This window comes from Tamandua tetradactyla, chromosome 10 (assembly GCF_023851605.1).
Source record: "Tamandua tetradactyla isolate mTamTet1 chromosome 10, mTamTet1.pri, whole genome shotgun sequence".
NCBI lineage: Eukaryota > Metazoa > Chordata > Mammalia > Pilosa > Myrmecophagidae > Tamandua > Tamandua tetradactyla.
This window is the reverse complement of record NC_135336.1, coordinates 13818258-13833446: the sequence shown is the minus strand read 5'-3', so window position 1 is coordinate 13833446 and position 15189 is coordinate 13818258. Positions and strand designations below refer to the sequence as shown.

At 42.1% G+C, this 15189-nt stretch overlaps 1 long non-coding RNA gene across 8 annotated transcripts in view; it reads left to right on the top strand.

Moving 5' to 3' along the window:
• LOC143648223 (uncharacterized) overlaps nt 1-13409 on the top strand; it is a 38720-nt gene extending 25311 nt beyond the window's left edge. For 4 of the 8 annotated variants that reach the window (XR_013158466.1, XR_013158459.1, XR_013158465.1 and 1 more), the window contains 2 exons: nt 4180-5230; nt 12993-13409. This is a non-coding gene — a long non-coding RNA (uncharacterized LOC143648223). Of the gene's footprint in view, nt 1-4179; nt 5231-6913; nt 8195-8497; nt 9550-12992 lie in introns of those variants that run through there. The other 4 variants (XR_013158464.1, XR_013158461.1, XR_013158462.1 and 1 more) reach the window with 4 other exon arrangements.
• The last annotated feature ends 1780 nt before the right edge of the window (nt 13410-15189 follow it).

Sequence of the window (15189 nt, the reverse complement as noted above, 5' to 3'; positions counted from 1 at the left end):
CTAGAGAGACAAGACAGAGCACTGAATTCTTTTTTTTTTTTTCCAATTCTCTTTTGAGGACAGCATTTTAGCAATATTTGAAGAATAGTGTCTGTGACTTTTTTCACTCTTCTGGGTCTTGTTCTTCTCCCTGATTGTTTATTATATGAAAAAATAGATGCTATTATGGAATTATTGTTAATAATCTTGGGGGTGCTAATGGACTAATTGTGGAGAACATCCTTATTCTTAGGAGGACATGCTGAAATACACGTGTGTGATGTGTTGTAATCCTACAGTTTTCAAATGTTTCAGTAACAATATAGGTAGAAACCTGATATTGCAAAAATGTTAATTGTTAGTTCTTGTAGAGGAAATGTGTATGGATGCCCACCGTTCTATTTTTTCAACTGTTCTGTGTGCTTGAAATTATTCATAATACAAGAATCTGGGGAGTGTGGGAGAGGAAAATTCTTGAAGGAAAAGTTTTTGACCTGTGTTTCATGGGCTTCCAGGGAGATGGATGGGTTTCATGGACTTGGGGCCTCTAAATTTATGTATAAACTTTTTTTTTTTACATTTTTAACATTTTTTATTATAAAATATGTATACAAAGCAAAGAAAAAAAAAGCAATAATTTTCAAAGCACACTTGTCATGGACTACCATTCTACCACCTCAAATTTTTCCTTCTAGCTGCTTCAAAACACTGAAGGCTAAGAAGGAATATTAATTTAGTGATTCAGCAGTCATACTCATTTGTTAAATCCTATTTTCTCTGTTATATCTCCTCCTTCTCCTCTGATCTCTCTCAATCTATAGGGATCTTTAGACAATACTCATTCTGACTTTTTCATGTTGAGAAGGGTGTCAATGGTAAAGGATAGGGGGATGTACTTAATTAATAATCTTGGAGAGGATGGTCTGTCTGGGTTTCAGGATTTATGTTCTGGAACCTAGGAACCCTCCAGGTATTATAGGTTCCAGGAAAGCAAACTTAGTGCATGAAACCTTTATAGAATCTCAGTTTGAACCCTAGGTATTCTTAAGAGTCAACAGGAGTGATGCTGGTTGTGGTTTAGCAAACCATAGCAAGCAGAACTATCTAACTGATGATTGCATAAGAGTAGCCTCCAAAATAGTCTCTTGACTCAAGACAGTTCAGCCATTGATGCCTTACTTTATACACTTCTTTCCCCTTTTTTGACCTGGAAGGCTTTGTTGTGATTTATCATTACATTTTGGGGGTTTTTCTCTTAGATCCTGTAGGAAGTAAAAAGGGGTTTCAAGCCAAAAATAAAATAGTACTGGCATTTACATTTTCCCCTATCATTACTCTTACTAGAGATCTTTATTTCATCACACTGCTTCTATCTTTTCTCTATTGTCCTTTACTTTCAACCTGCAGAACTCTTCAAGCATCTCTTGTAGGGCTGGCCAAGTTGTGACAAACTCCCTTGGCTTTTGTTTGGGAGTGTCTTAATCACTCCTCATTTTTTTTTTTTTTTATTAATTAACGGAAAAAAAGAAATTAACCCAACATTTAGAAATCATACCATTCTACATATGCAATCAGTAATTCTTAACATCATCACATAGATGCATGATCATCGTTTCTTAGTACATTTGCAATGGTTTAGAAGAACTAGCAACACAACCGAAAAAGATATAGAATGTTAATATAGAGAAAAAAAATAAAAGTAATAATAGTAAGAACAAAACAAAACAAAACAAAACAAAACAAAACAAAAGCCTATAGTTCAGATGCAGCTTCATTCAGTGTTTTAACATGATTACTTTACAATTAGGTATTATTGTGCTGTCCATTTTTGAGTTTTTGTATCTAGTCCTGTTGCACAGTCTGTATCCCATCAGCTCCAGTTACCCATTATCTTACCCTGTTTCTAACTCCTGCTGGACTCTGTTACCAATGACATATTCCAAGTTTATTCTCAATGTCGATTCACATCATTGGGACCATATAGTATTTGTCTTTTAGTTTTTAGCTAGACTCACTCAGCATAATGTTCTCTAGGTCCATCCATGTTATTACATGCTTCATAAGTTTATCCTGTCTTAAAGCTGCATAATATTCCATCGTATGTATATACCACAGTGTGTTTAGCCATTCTTCTGTTGATGGACATTTTGGCTGTTTCCATCTCTTTGCAATTGTAAATAACGCTGCTATAAACATTGGTGTGCAAATGTCCGTTTGAGTTTTTGCCCTTAATTCCTTTGAGTAGATTCCCAGCAATGGTATTGCTGGGTCGTATGGCAATTCTATATTCAGCTTTTTGAGGAACCGCCAAACTGCCTTCCACAGTGGTTGCACCATTTGACATTCCCACCAACAGTGGATAAGTGTGCCTCTTTCTCCGCATCCTCTCCAGCACTTGTCATTTTCTGTTTTGTTGATAATGGCCATTCTGGTGGGTGTGAGATGATATCTCATTGTGGTTTTGATCTGTATTTCTCTAATGGCCAGGGACATTGAGCATCTCTTCATGTGCCTTTTGGCCATTTGTATTTCCTCCTCTGAGAGGTGTCTATTCAAGTCTTTTTCCCATTTTGTAATTGGATTGGCTGTCTTTTTGTTGTTGAGTTGAACAATCTCTTTATAAATTCTGGATACTAGACCTTTATCTGATATGTCGTTTCCAAATATTGTTTCCCATTGTGTAGGCTGTCTTTCTACTTTCTTGATGAAGTTCTTTGATGCACAAAAGTGTTTAATTTTGAGGAGTTCCCATTTATTTATTTCCTTCTTCAGTGCTCTTGCTTTAGGTTTAAGGTCCATAAAACTGCCTCCAATTGTAAGATTCATAAGCTATCTCCCAACATTTTCCTCTAACTGTTTTATGGTCTTAGACCTAATGTTTAGATCTTTGATCCATTTTGAGTTAACTTTTGTGTAGGGTGTGAGATATGGGTCTTCTTTCTTTCTTTTGCATATGGATATCCAGCTCTCTAGGAAATTTATGTATAAACTTTTGTGGTGTGTGTGTGTGTGTGTGTGTGTGAGAGAGAGAGAGAGAGAGAGAGAGAGAGAGAGAGAGACAGAGAGGGAGTTAGTTTATGCTGTCTCTCCTCTTTTAGGTGAAAGGTTTATTGTTTGTATCTCTCCTCTGATTCTCAAAGGAACCTATGCACTTCCTCCTGAAGGTTCAGCACCACTGCTTAGAGCTAGAGATACATTAACAAGCATTTTCACCCTATGGAAAGGGTATAAATAGTCAGAGTTCATTGCTGACAAGCATTAGTACTTTTTCAAAATTTAAGTTAAACAGATATGGCCTCTCTCTCTAAGCCAACTCAGCAGGTGAACTTACTGCCCTAACCCCCCACCCCACCCCTCCCCACCACACCACATGTGATGTGACTCCCAGGGGTGTAAATCTCCCCGGCAACATTGGACATGACTCCTGGGATGAGCCGGGACCGGGCAGCATAGGATTGAGAAAGCCTTTTTGACCAAAAGGGGGAAGAGCGAAATGAGATAAAATTAATTCTCAGTGGTTGAGAGATTTCAAATAGGATTGAGAGGTTATCCTGGAGGTTATTCTTATGCATTATATAGATATCCTTTTTTAGGTTATGATGTATTGGAGAGGCTGGAGGGAAGTACCTGAAACTGTAGAGCTGTGTTCCAGAAGCCTTGATTCTTGAAGATGATTGTGTAACAATATAGCTTTTACAGTGTGACAATATGATTGTGAAAACCTTGTGTCTAATGCTCCTTTTATCCAGGGCATGGGTAGATGAGTAAAAAATATGGATAAGAAATAAACAAATAATGGGGGAGGATAAAAAGGGTAAAAAAATTGGGTAGGTTGAAATACTGGTGGTCAATGAGAGGGATGGGTAAGGTGTATAGGATGTATGAGTCTTTTTCTTCTTCTGGAGTGATGGATGTCCTAAAATGATATGAATACAGCATGTGACTATGTGATGATACTGTGAGCCATTGACTGTACACCATGTATGGAATGTGTGTGTGTGAAGATTTCTCAATAAAAATATTAAACAAAATTGAAGTTAGATTAGAAATGCAAATTATAGGCTTTTCTCCTTTATGGTTTATTTTTCATTTTTATTTTTTCTCTCCTTTATGTTTATCAACTTATTTTAAAATTTTCTTAATTGGTTCTTTCTCTATTTTAGTTGAATTCTTAGACTTTTTCATATGTTTAAAATGCAGGTTGCTTTAGCAGGCCGCCACCCTCATGACCTCATGACATCAACAGTGGTGCCATGGAATGCCCATCTAGTTAAGAACTTCAAAGGAAACTATTTCAAGATCATTTGACAGCCAAAACAAGATAAATATATATATATATATATATATATTGCTAATATGAACAAATCTGTTTTCCCTTGCATTAATTTAAAACTGAAATAATAATTTTGATATCTTTTCTAGATTACAGAAAATAATATAAGCTCAACTTATGTGATTCGTAAAATATAGAAATATATAGAGAAGACAATAAAATTACACTAAGACCATGCTTCAGAGATAACCACTACTAATATTTGTTTTTATTTCTTGCTTTTCCATGTGCATGCACATCTATGTGTATATGTATATGTGCATATATATGTTTTCTATCTATATGAATTAAGAAAAGTTTATATTATGCAAAAAAGAACATTTTAAAGTTAGGTATTTTTAAATGCTTTCCAGATTTTTATAAGAAAAGTATTTGGATTGAATTCTCTCACTTTTATATTAAATCTGTTCTTTCAAATCAACATTTTTAGGTTTTAGTGAAGATGGAGGGAAACCTTTGCCTTGGCATCTCTTCTGTGTAATTAGTATTCTGAGTAAGATTCATCCTGGTAAGTGCCTGGAAGGGAATTCTGATATATTTTGCTCCCTGAGATGCTCCACTGAGACAGGTAAGAAAACTTTCTTTTTTTTTTTTAAGTCCATACTTGGCTATTGAGTGTGGAACCAGGGCATGCTAACTTCAAACTGCTGGAAACCTGGCTGCGTGAGGTGGAGAGAAACCTAAATGAGACTCTTATATATTTGTTTGTGCTTTGTTCTTAAGGTTCGATGCAAAGAAAACCTGCTGTAGCTGCCTGCATAAGCCCAGAGCCAGAGGGGCTGGGAGGCTGCCTGACCTCCGGATCCACAGAGATACCCTGGGAGCTGAAGAGAAAAGAGGAGCCCTAAGAGGGAAAGCCAAGTAGGCAGGGCCTGGAAAGATCCCCACTTGCCTTCCTCTGACTTCCAGTGGCATTTGGTGAGGCCCTAATCATATTTTGATTCCAGTTAAGAGTTATTTGTCTACTTACATTACTATTTGTAAACCAAGTGCCTGGCACTTAATAGAAGCACAATAAATACTAGCTCCCTCCTGTTCCCACCTGTCATGTAATGCAGTGTGATCTTGCAAAGCATTTTCATGATCTGGTGCAGTGATTACGAGCTTGGATCCAGACAAACCTGTTTAGGGTCTTGAGTTTGCCTCTCACTAGCACTATGACTTTGGGAAACTTGCTAACCATCTTTGAACCCTTTTTCTCATTTGTAGAATGGACATAGTAATATTTTCTACCTCAAATGGTTTCTAAATGGATTAAGTGAGAAAATGCCTGTAATAATAATGCTAAATGTTTGTCAAGGGCTTGCTGCATTCAGAGCACCATTCTGAGTTTTTAGTTGTGATCATCTTGGTTCATTCTCATAACTCTGTGAGCTAGGTATTAGTATCCCCATTTTGCAGGTAAGAAAACTGAGGCATAGGGAAGTTGAGGAGTGTGCCAAAGGTCACAAAGCTATTAAATAAGAGAAGTGGAATTTGAACCCAAGTAGCTTAGTACCTTCTCCAGTGTCTTTAGACCCCACTTTGCATAGTGCCTTGCTCAGGGCAAGCCCCCATTAGGTGTTTGTGTGAAGCACCCCGTAAACACTTATTGAATCATGACTTCAGGAATGTCTTCCCAGGTTGACAGTGTCTGAAGATGTTAATAGTTAGAAGAGCATAGCACTAAGTGTATTCCATTGTGGATGAGAAAATGAGCTTGTTTAGAAAACAGACCCATTACACGAGTCTGATGTTCAATCCTTTGACTGTTAGTAGCTTTAAAACTATTTGAGTAGCTTTTGGGAAGGGTTGGTCTGGTTAAGATTTCTGCTGTTCACTGTTCCAATCAGCTGCTGAGATTGGGTTGCAACCAGATTGATGACTCTCCCCCCATATGCCGAGGGGTGAAGCATGAGGGTGTTACCCAGAACTGAGACCTGAATGGCCTTGCAGGGCTGGGCACCCAGAGAGTCACACCCAAGTGGTGGGTGCTTGCCAGCTTCAGGGCTAAGCTATTGCTCCGGAGAGGCTGGGAAGGGCAGGCAGCTCTTTGCTTGCTGATTCCCATGTCTCCCAGGGCAACAGCCTGGAGCAGTCTGTAGTCACCCGTGGGAATACTCCTGAGTCAGCAGGGCCGGCAGAGCCCCAGGGTGTGGCCGCGTGCTGCTTTAGGCTCTTTATCTCAAAGGATGCCACTGCGCCATCATGGGTTCAGGGCTGGAGCTGCAGGACCCCAAGACAGCCCTAGGAGGTCCCCAGAAAGTCTCAACTTTTAGGACACTTCACTGGGCTGTGTGCATAAAGTGATTAAGGTGTGGGCATTTGGAGACTGTTGGTGTGTCAGTGCATGATCATCAGAAAGATGTTAGTTCTCTTGGTTCTAGAACCAGCTCTTTCTTTCTTCTAGGACCTCAGTTCCTTCATCTGGAAAAATAAAATAACTCTGGCCCTATGTATTTCATTGGATTATGCTGAGAATCAAATTAAATGATGAATGTACAAGTGAGGGCCAATGAGATGATGATGGCAAAAATAATCTTTTTTTTTTTTTAACTGCAAAGAGTTGTACAAAATCAAGGAGCTTTTTTGTCTGAAACTTATATACTTGGTTCCTTCTAGCTGTAATCCTGTTTGAGAGTGTCTGTCCATTGCCAGTCTTGGAGGGCTTGGTTTTTATTGAGAGACAGCTGAATTCCTGACCTGATGTGTCAGCAGTGGGATTGCTACATGATCTTTACAAAGAAGAAAGATCTCAGAAACAGGTGTTGAATGCTATAACACCAGTCAGCCCTGCCCAGTCTGAGAGCTTCCTTCATTTCCAACCTTGGAGCATTGGGATCTGATTTTACTAATGTGGAAACAAAGGCTTCCTTACTTGGACTGTCCACCTTCCATGATGCTCTTTGTGAACCCTTTCATTTCGGGGCACATATTGGGTATGATGGTGTACCCTCAGAGTGAAGATTTCCTTTGGAGGGCCAGTGGTTGCACTTGTGGAGAACTGAAGAAGAGGAAGAGGCACTGACAGGTGAAATCTCAGCACTGTACAGGTCAAAGTGGAGAGGAAGGGAGTAAGGATGTGTGACTCAGGTCCAATGATAGCCTCATCATAAACCTTTGTGCCCTCTCCCTGTCCCCTTCTCCCCCAGGGAGTAAGAGTTTGGCTTACTGTAAGGAAGAATTTTCTATAAATCAAGATCCCTGGAAGTGGCAGCCTGTCACATAAAACAGCCAGTGTGGAGGGGATTGAGAGATGGGAGGGGGTTGACCTGGGTGAATCCCCAGGTCTTCCAGAAGCTGTGAGCTTATTTTGCAGTTATGATCCATACCTGCCTTGACCTTTTGTCAGTGCTCCCAGCACCTCATTTACGATGAAAATATCTGTTGGGACTGTTGTGCTGAGTCTTTCTCCTAACTAATAAGCCTCCGAAGTGTGGTAAAGTTCCACTTCCCTCTGGTTTTGCTGGGAGGGGAGGATGACCTGCATTTGCCATTCTCATTTTTGACTTGTCCCTTTTCCATGTTTCCTGTTCCTTTTTCATTTTCAATGTGTCACTCTTGGCACAAGATTGTGTGGATTTGTTCATAACAATTACTTTTACCTTAAGGTGCATGTGGAATGTTTCGGACTGTTTCTATTGGTCTTGAGCCCTATTTTATGGCTGGAAATGAACCAAGAACTGCAAAAATACCGGCTTGCTTATTCAGCATCGCAGCCTAAGTGGTCAGATGCCTCCCACCTCAAGCTCTGTGTTCTGCTGTTCGGGTCACGTGCACCTCCTTGGGCTGGATTCTTCCTCTTTGACAAGGACTTTGGCATGACTTGCAGCCCTATTTCTTTTCTGTTTTGTTGTTTTTTTGTATGCTGCATGGTGGGGTCGCACTTCATTATTTTTCCATGTGAGTATCTGTTATTGCAGCATCATTTATTGAATTTTTTTGTTTGTTTGTTGTATTTGTTTGCTAGCTTGTTTGTTTGTTTTTGGGGAAGTGCATTGGACCAGGAATCGAACCCGGGTCTCTCTTATGGCAGGTGAGAAGTCTACCACTGAACTACCCTCGCAGCCCACCTCTGTGTTTTTATTGTCAAGTCTTCTGGTCCTCTTCTCACATTCCAGATGTCATTTTCCATTTTTTCTCTCACTTCAGACTTTGCTTCCTTCCCACACTTCCCTTTCTAAGAGGATATTACCTCTTTCTTAGAAATCCCTACACTTTGAGCCGGAGATGCCTGCCTGTCTCAGTGTTTCTACCTGCTTCCAGAGGAACTCATAGAGGTAATGGACATTGGAGAGGGGCAGAAGGGTGTGGGGTTTACTTGCCTTTGAAATGGCTGTAGCCATGGAGCTTCCCTCCCATTTCTCTTGGGAAATGAATTGACAGCATGGAAAATTCCAGCCAACATCTTTTTGCTCAGCCATGGTTGTCAAGTCCTGGACTATTTCCACATTTCAATCATTTTCACCATTTCCTTCAGACTCTTAACATAAAGACATTTTTCTGGTGCCTCAATATTCAAAGTAAAAATACTAAAGCCTGAGGGAAACTGTGTGAATCTTGACTGTGATACTATGGAGAGCTGTTTCTTGTTCCATGAATTCAACATTAACTGGGCATTGCTCAGATGACAGGTATTGGGGTAGGCACTAGGGACAAACAAATTAATTTGACAGCTTCCTGCCTTCAGGAGCTCAGAGTCCCTCAAGGAGACTTCCATTATGCTAACCAGGGTTTTCTGGCCCACAGAGGAGGAAGGCCTGGATTCTGCATCATGAAAGTAAAGTCTTCCCAGCAAAACAGGTGAAAGCTCAGATGGGCCTTAAAGTACCTGAGTGAGACTTTGCTAGGGAGACAAGGATATTATGGACAAACAGAGCAGTGTTGGGGAGAGCAAGGGATTATGAAAGTGGTGCTGTGTTTACAGATCAAAGAGTAGCTGGGATAAGTAGATGCATTGAAGGGGGAGGAGAGATTGGAAGTCCTCTTAGAGCTCTTGGCTGAAGGCCCTTGGATACCATGTGAGGGAATTTGAACTGTTATTGATGGAAACCTCTGACCTCTCTCCCTCTGCTTTCTTGCTCTCTCTCTCTTACATCACATGACCCCCCATAAGACTTTCCTACCCACAGATGGATTGATCATCTCGCTGTGAGATGCTCTGAAGGACCTGGATGAGTTTGTGTTTTAGAAACATCCCTCTAGCTGCAAAGCAGAGTACAGGAATAGCCAGACTAGTCACAGGAGAAGTGCCTTTAGAGATTTTGTGATAATCCAGGTGAGAATTGTGGCGTGTCCAGGAAACCAGCAACATCTGTCCATATTGTCCCATCCCCCCCCCCACCCCACCCCACCAGTGACACAGGCTTTATCTGGTGCCTATGCCACCTCTGCCCGGTCTCTGTAGTCTCCTATCTCCTCCTTTACAAGAATTCATCCTTGTGGTTGTTTAGAGCTGTTTTCACTAGGAATGCATCACCTAAACTCTCTCAGGCACTCCCCTGAGGATGCACATGCCAGAGACATGGCAGGATGCAGGGGGTGGAGCCTCAGGCCCCAAGTGGAGGAAATGCTTACAGGAGATAGAGGTTCTCTGTGTCTCAACTGAGACACATTTCCTTAATATCAAATGCAGTCCTTGTTGCCATTCTTGTTGGAGGAACAAGATCCAAGTGTGCTGGGGAGGCTTACCTCTATTAATAGGAACATGAAGGGTTCCTGCTTATGGCCTGAGATGGCTTCAGGCATATTTCTGCAGGCCTTTTGGCATCACCTTGGTGTGCTCACCCAGTAGAACATCTGGTAGCATCGTCTTTAAACTCGGAAGCTCCCTATACACTGCCAGCCTCCAAGTCCCAGAGAAGGGTGCCTGAATCCCAGCCCTTCCGTGTGGATTTTGCCACCATAGTTTTAGAGTAGTATTTGCCTGAATGTCCCCTCAGCAAGACATAAGATCTTATGGTCAAATATCTTCAGGAAAACTCTAGGTTGACTAATACCAAGTAATTTACTGCAAGTCTTCTTAAAACCTTTAATATGCTAACCTACACTGTAAACTCGAAGATGGAAAGAGAGTAGGGTTAGTCTATTTCCCACACTTATTTGACCAAGAACTTCCTCATGCCCCACATGTTTCCATTGTAGAGGCTTTTCCATTGGGGAAAAGGATGTTCAACTGTGGACTCAGAAGAAATGTGGAGACATAGGCTGGGACTCAGCCTTGTCTGGAGTAGATTCTAAGGATAACTAAACTTTATCTCAAAGACTTTGGGGTGATTCATAATTAGGATCAGCAGATGTTCCTGATTTGCCTGGGGCAGTCTGGTTTGCATGGGTTGTCCCAGTGTAATTATTAATAGCCTCCTCCCTTTTACTCTCAAAAACTGGCCTGGCTTGGGGGAAAAGGTTATATGATGATCCTAACAATAGCCCACTGCGGATGCCAGAGGCCAGCCTCTTGGCATTTTGAAACCCAAAGGGTGGCTCATTGTTATGTGTTGCCTCTGCCCGTAACACAGTCTGATGTCACCTTTGACTCACCACTTGCTCGCTGTCAACCTTTGATATTTGCCAGTGAGCCCCGAATTCTTTTCCCCTTATTCAGCACCCATCTTTAGCCTGGCTAAATACCTCACCTTTCTGAAAAGTGATTCTGCAGGGGGGATGACAGAAAATCGGTGTCCCTAAGAAACATAGACCTTTTGTGTTGGGTCTCCCCTCAACATTTCAGGCCTTGGGTCATGGCATTTCCGAACTTATTCAGCTCATGAACTTTGTGTCTGTTGGCCTGTTGCTGAATTGTTTGTCTGTGGCCTTCTTTCTCCTCATTCTCTCGTCTCCTTTTATTTCTGCTACTGAACCAGTCACCTTCCTGCTGTGTTGGACGCTCTGAAGGAATTTCTGCTAGAAAATATCAGGAAATCATCCCATTTACGGGATGAGAGAGATAAAAGAGGAAAAAGGCCAAGAGGCCGAGGCAGGAACCAAGTGGATTAATAAATTAGGGAGATGATCAATCACGGAATTTATTGAGAAAAATGAAAGCATTAGAAATTATCTTGATTTTTTTGAATGGATAATTAGTACCCTATCAGGATTTGATGTAAACTTTTATTCATTTTTATACACAAATTCATTTTCTAAATGCAGGAATTTGGCTTTCCAAAATTCTTAGTTGGAGACTCCAGGTGGAAAGAAGAGAATTTATTGAAGAACTGATGCACTTTTATTTCACAGGAGTAATCAGTGAGAAGCTTCCTTCATTAATAGCTGCACAAGCCTTACAAAAATCTCACTTGGTAGAAACACAAAAGAAAACTAGTGATCATGTATGCATTTCGTTGTGCTCTCTCTCTTTCTGGTTTATGGGCTGTTCTTGGATGTAAATCCTACACACCTGAATCTTACCTGGTTTTAAATGTCTTGAGCAATAGGGTTTCCAACAGTTTCTTTAGAGATATTTTGTTTAATGTTCTTAAGGATGGGTGGCAAAGACTCCGTCTTAAAAAAGAAGTGAGTATTTTGCCTTTTAGAATCAAATCGTTTTTTTAATTGCTCAAGATACAGATCTTAAAAATGAACTGCCTTTTCTTCTGTAACCATTTTCCTTTTTTTCTCATAACTTTCCTTACTTGCCCAAACCTAGCAGCTCCATGCCTGCTAAGCCACCAGCCTGCCCTGCTTTGCGTTCTTTTGAGCATGTGAAGGAAGTTTTTTTTTTTCTTTCAGTTCTTTTGAAAGTGTACGGTTTAGGTTTTCTGTGTGTGCCCACACGCGCGTGTGTGTTTAGCAGTTTAAAATTGGCCTTAAATACCACAGATACTGCCTGTTGTAGAGTTTTCATGATGATTTTCTCCAGCAACAACAACAAAAATCAAATCTGAGCTCACCCTCAGAAACACAACGAGACCAAACCAAAGCAGGTCCTGGTGCGATTGTCTGAGCATCCTCCTGGTTCTCAGGAGATGACTGACAAGGTTTCTTTCTTCCCCTTTTGTTTTTAATATATCTACGCACACAAATATATGTGTTGGTATTTTCTTTCAAAAAGTGCTTTGAGTCCGTTTTGTAAATTCTGACTGAAAATTTTAAAAGAATTATTTGTACACCACCCTTAAAATTGAACCTTGAGTCTATAAGCTTTGCTGTATTTTACTCTTATTTTAAGAGAGAAAGCCATTTAATTAAAAAAAAAATTCTCCTCTTTCTTTTCTTCCCCACCCCCTCCCCCAGCCCTCCTATTGTCTCCTTGTCCAGGAAGTTTATATGTAAACAGAAGCAGTAATCAGACCCCTGACCTCCTCCAGGCTTTCAACCCAGTGTTTCCACAGAGGGATTAACCCCAAATACCAACTTGCTCTGAGAGGCAAAATTGATCCCTAGGGGGGCATCACCAAAGAGTGTTCTTCTCTCTAGGCATTCACATCCACCCTGCAAATAAGGTCTCCTCGAAGGGAGGCTTTAGGCAGCCCCTGGAAAGCAAATTGCAGGGCAGGCTGGAGCCAGGAGGGATGCTAAGAAGTCTCTGGGCCCACAGGTTCCTTGCGGTTTGAGAACCTTCCAGATTCACGGGCGCTTCAAGCTTCACCTGTCTCCACCATGTGGGAAAGGGCCAAGTTGCTTGGTCTCATTATACGTTGGTGTCTGTGTGTAGGTATGCAGGATGTATTTAAAAATCTTGTATTTTTTTTTTTTTTGAAAGGATACAGGAATGTCTTCTGATTGCTGCCGAATTAGGATTTGCATCATGGGATCCAGTGAAAAGCCGAGCTCTCATCATGGGATCCAGTGAAAAGCCGAGCCCTCATCATGGGCTCCAGTGAAAAGCCGAGCCCTCATCCATCCCGCCTGGGGCATCTCGGGGACACGGGCAGGGAGGGTGCAGGAGCTGGGCGTGATTAGCGTTTCCCTCTGGGGGGGGGGGTGGGGGGGAGCCGCGAGCCGGTCCGGCCTGGTGTAGAGAACCACAGCTGTGCGCCTACGAGGGGAACATTTGCAAGTCGTTCTGTTTTATTCTTCGCTGCGGGTCTTATCATGTCCACTCAGGAGGGAACACTTTGAACCGGGCATCAAGCTCTGGGCTGGGTTCCAAGGCCGTCTCAGACCAGTCAGAGCCGCTCCTGGCCCCCCCCCCCCCGCACGCTGGGCAGGATGGCTGAAAGGGTGGGCTCTCACTGCTGTCCCCCACGCTGCTCCCCACCGGGGCCGGAGCTGCCCGACTCCAAGCCAAGGGGCTGACAGGACAAGGAGCCTTTCTTATGGCAGCACATCCCTCCACCCCCACCCAGACCCCCCAACAATTTCTCACCAGAGAGACAAAGTATCTTTATTTTAAAGGCTCCCTGTAGCCTGTCCAGAAATTTCTCATGTTATTAAGAAGGAGGTAGGGGCGGGGAAAGGGCCCAAGGAGGCTCCTTACTTAATAGCAGCTAACAGCTGTGGAAAGTCTGATGCAGCAGGAGCACCCAGACAGAAAATTAAAAAACTAATAAAGTCCTCAGTGTGGGGGCGCTGGCATCAGGACAGCTTTACTTCTCCAGACACCTAATAAAGAGGCATTCCGGGACACTAACTCATAAGGGGAATCTGCAGGGGTCATGGAGAACAGTGGAAAACAAACCATGGAAACACAGAAGTCACTCACTTCACTGTGCCGGGCGCTTCATTTTCCTTCTTCCTTTTTCCCCCATTTTCCTCATTTAAGAGAAGCTTCAGGGTGCTCAGGACCAAAGGAAAGGCCCCAAAACACAGGTGATTCCAGGGGCCCTCGATGTAAGAAAGCCTCACTGTCATAGGCAATGCGAGCCCGAGGCATATGTATATGTATTTTATACAGTGTAAGGATTAGAGGGCCTGGAAGTGAAGGTCAGTACAGAGGGACCTGTTCAGATTAGAAGGTCGTTTGACTTATGACCGTAGCAGGGAAAGGGGCGAGAATGGAGGTTCTTCCAGCTAACTTCTGTGGAGCTACCTCCTAATGCCAGGTTTGCTTATGTGGGTTTTCCTACTGGTATTTACTTGGCAATGTTGGATCTGAGTTCCTTGGGGTCTGCCAGGTTGTGGCGTTGTTTGTTGAGACTTCTGGGTGCAAGGGGCATTTATGTTATTCTGATTCGGGTGTTGAGTTGAACTATGTTTCTTTGACTAAAACTAAATGGTTGGATTGTATTGTGTGTGAATATATTTCGATAAAATTGCATTAAAAATAATAAACAGTCACGTTGGACCATTCAACCGAACCATCAGTCAACTGTGGAGATACTTCATCTCAGTTTGTGGTACCAGCCTTCTCACATGGATGAGGTTTTCAAGGTGCAAGTGTGCAAGGTGAAATGAAGCTTTTGCTTGCTATGGAAAGAGAATAAAAAGAAAAGGGTCAATTCCATTTCCTAATATGAAGTACTGAGTTCAGGCAAAGTTTTTGAGAAAATCTTGGTTTGGTTTAGTTCTCACCTTCTGCATAATATTGCAGGGATTTGTAATTTGGAGACAAACAGCTGAAACTGTTCTTTGGAATAACTTGTCTACACTGCGGTTACAATGGTATAATGTTGCATTTGCTTTTGAGGAATAGTTTCACATTGTACAGATTTTTGAAGCAGTGGCTTTTGCACATCTGCCCCGTGGTAGTCCTTGCACACATTTCTTGAGGTCTCCTGGTGTGATGGAGAGAGAACCTGAGTTGGAACTTTGGCCCAATCCCAGCCTGCTCTGCCTCTAATGGGCATGGGCTGCTGGGACAGATCACTTGCCCCACTGTGGCCTCTGTTCCTTGTTCTGCGGGATGAAGAGGATGGGAAATGACTTCTAAGGCCTCTTCCAGCCCCCACACGCTGTGATTCCATGAGGTTAGAAGGTTGGTCTCTGCATTGGAGTTCTTGGCTCTCCTGTGTCCAAAA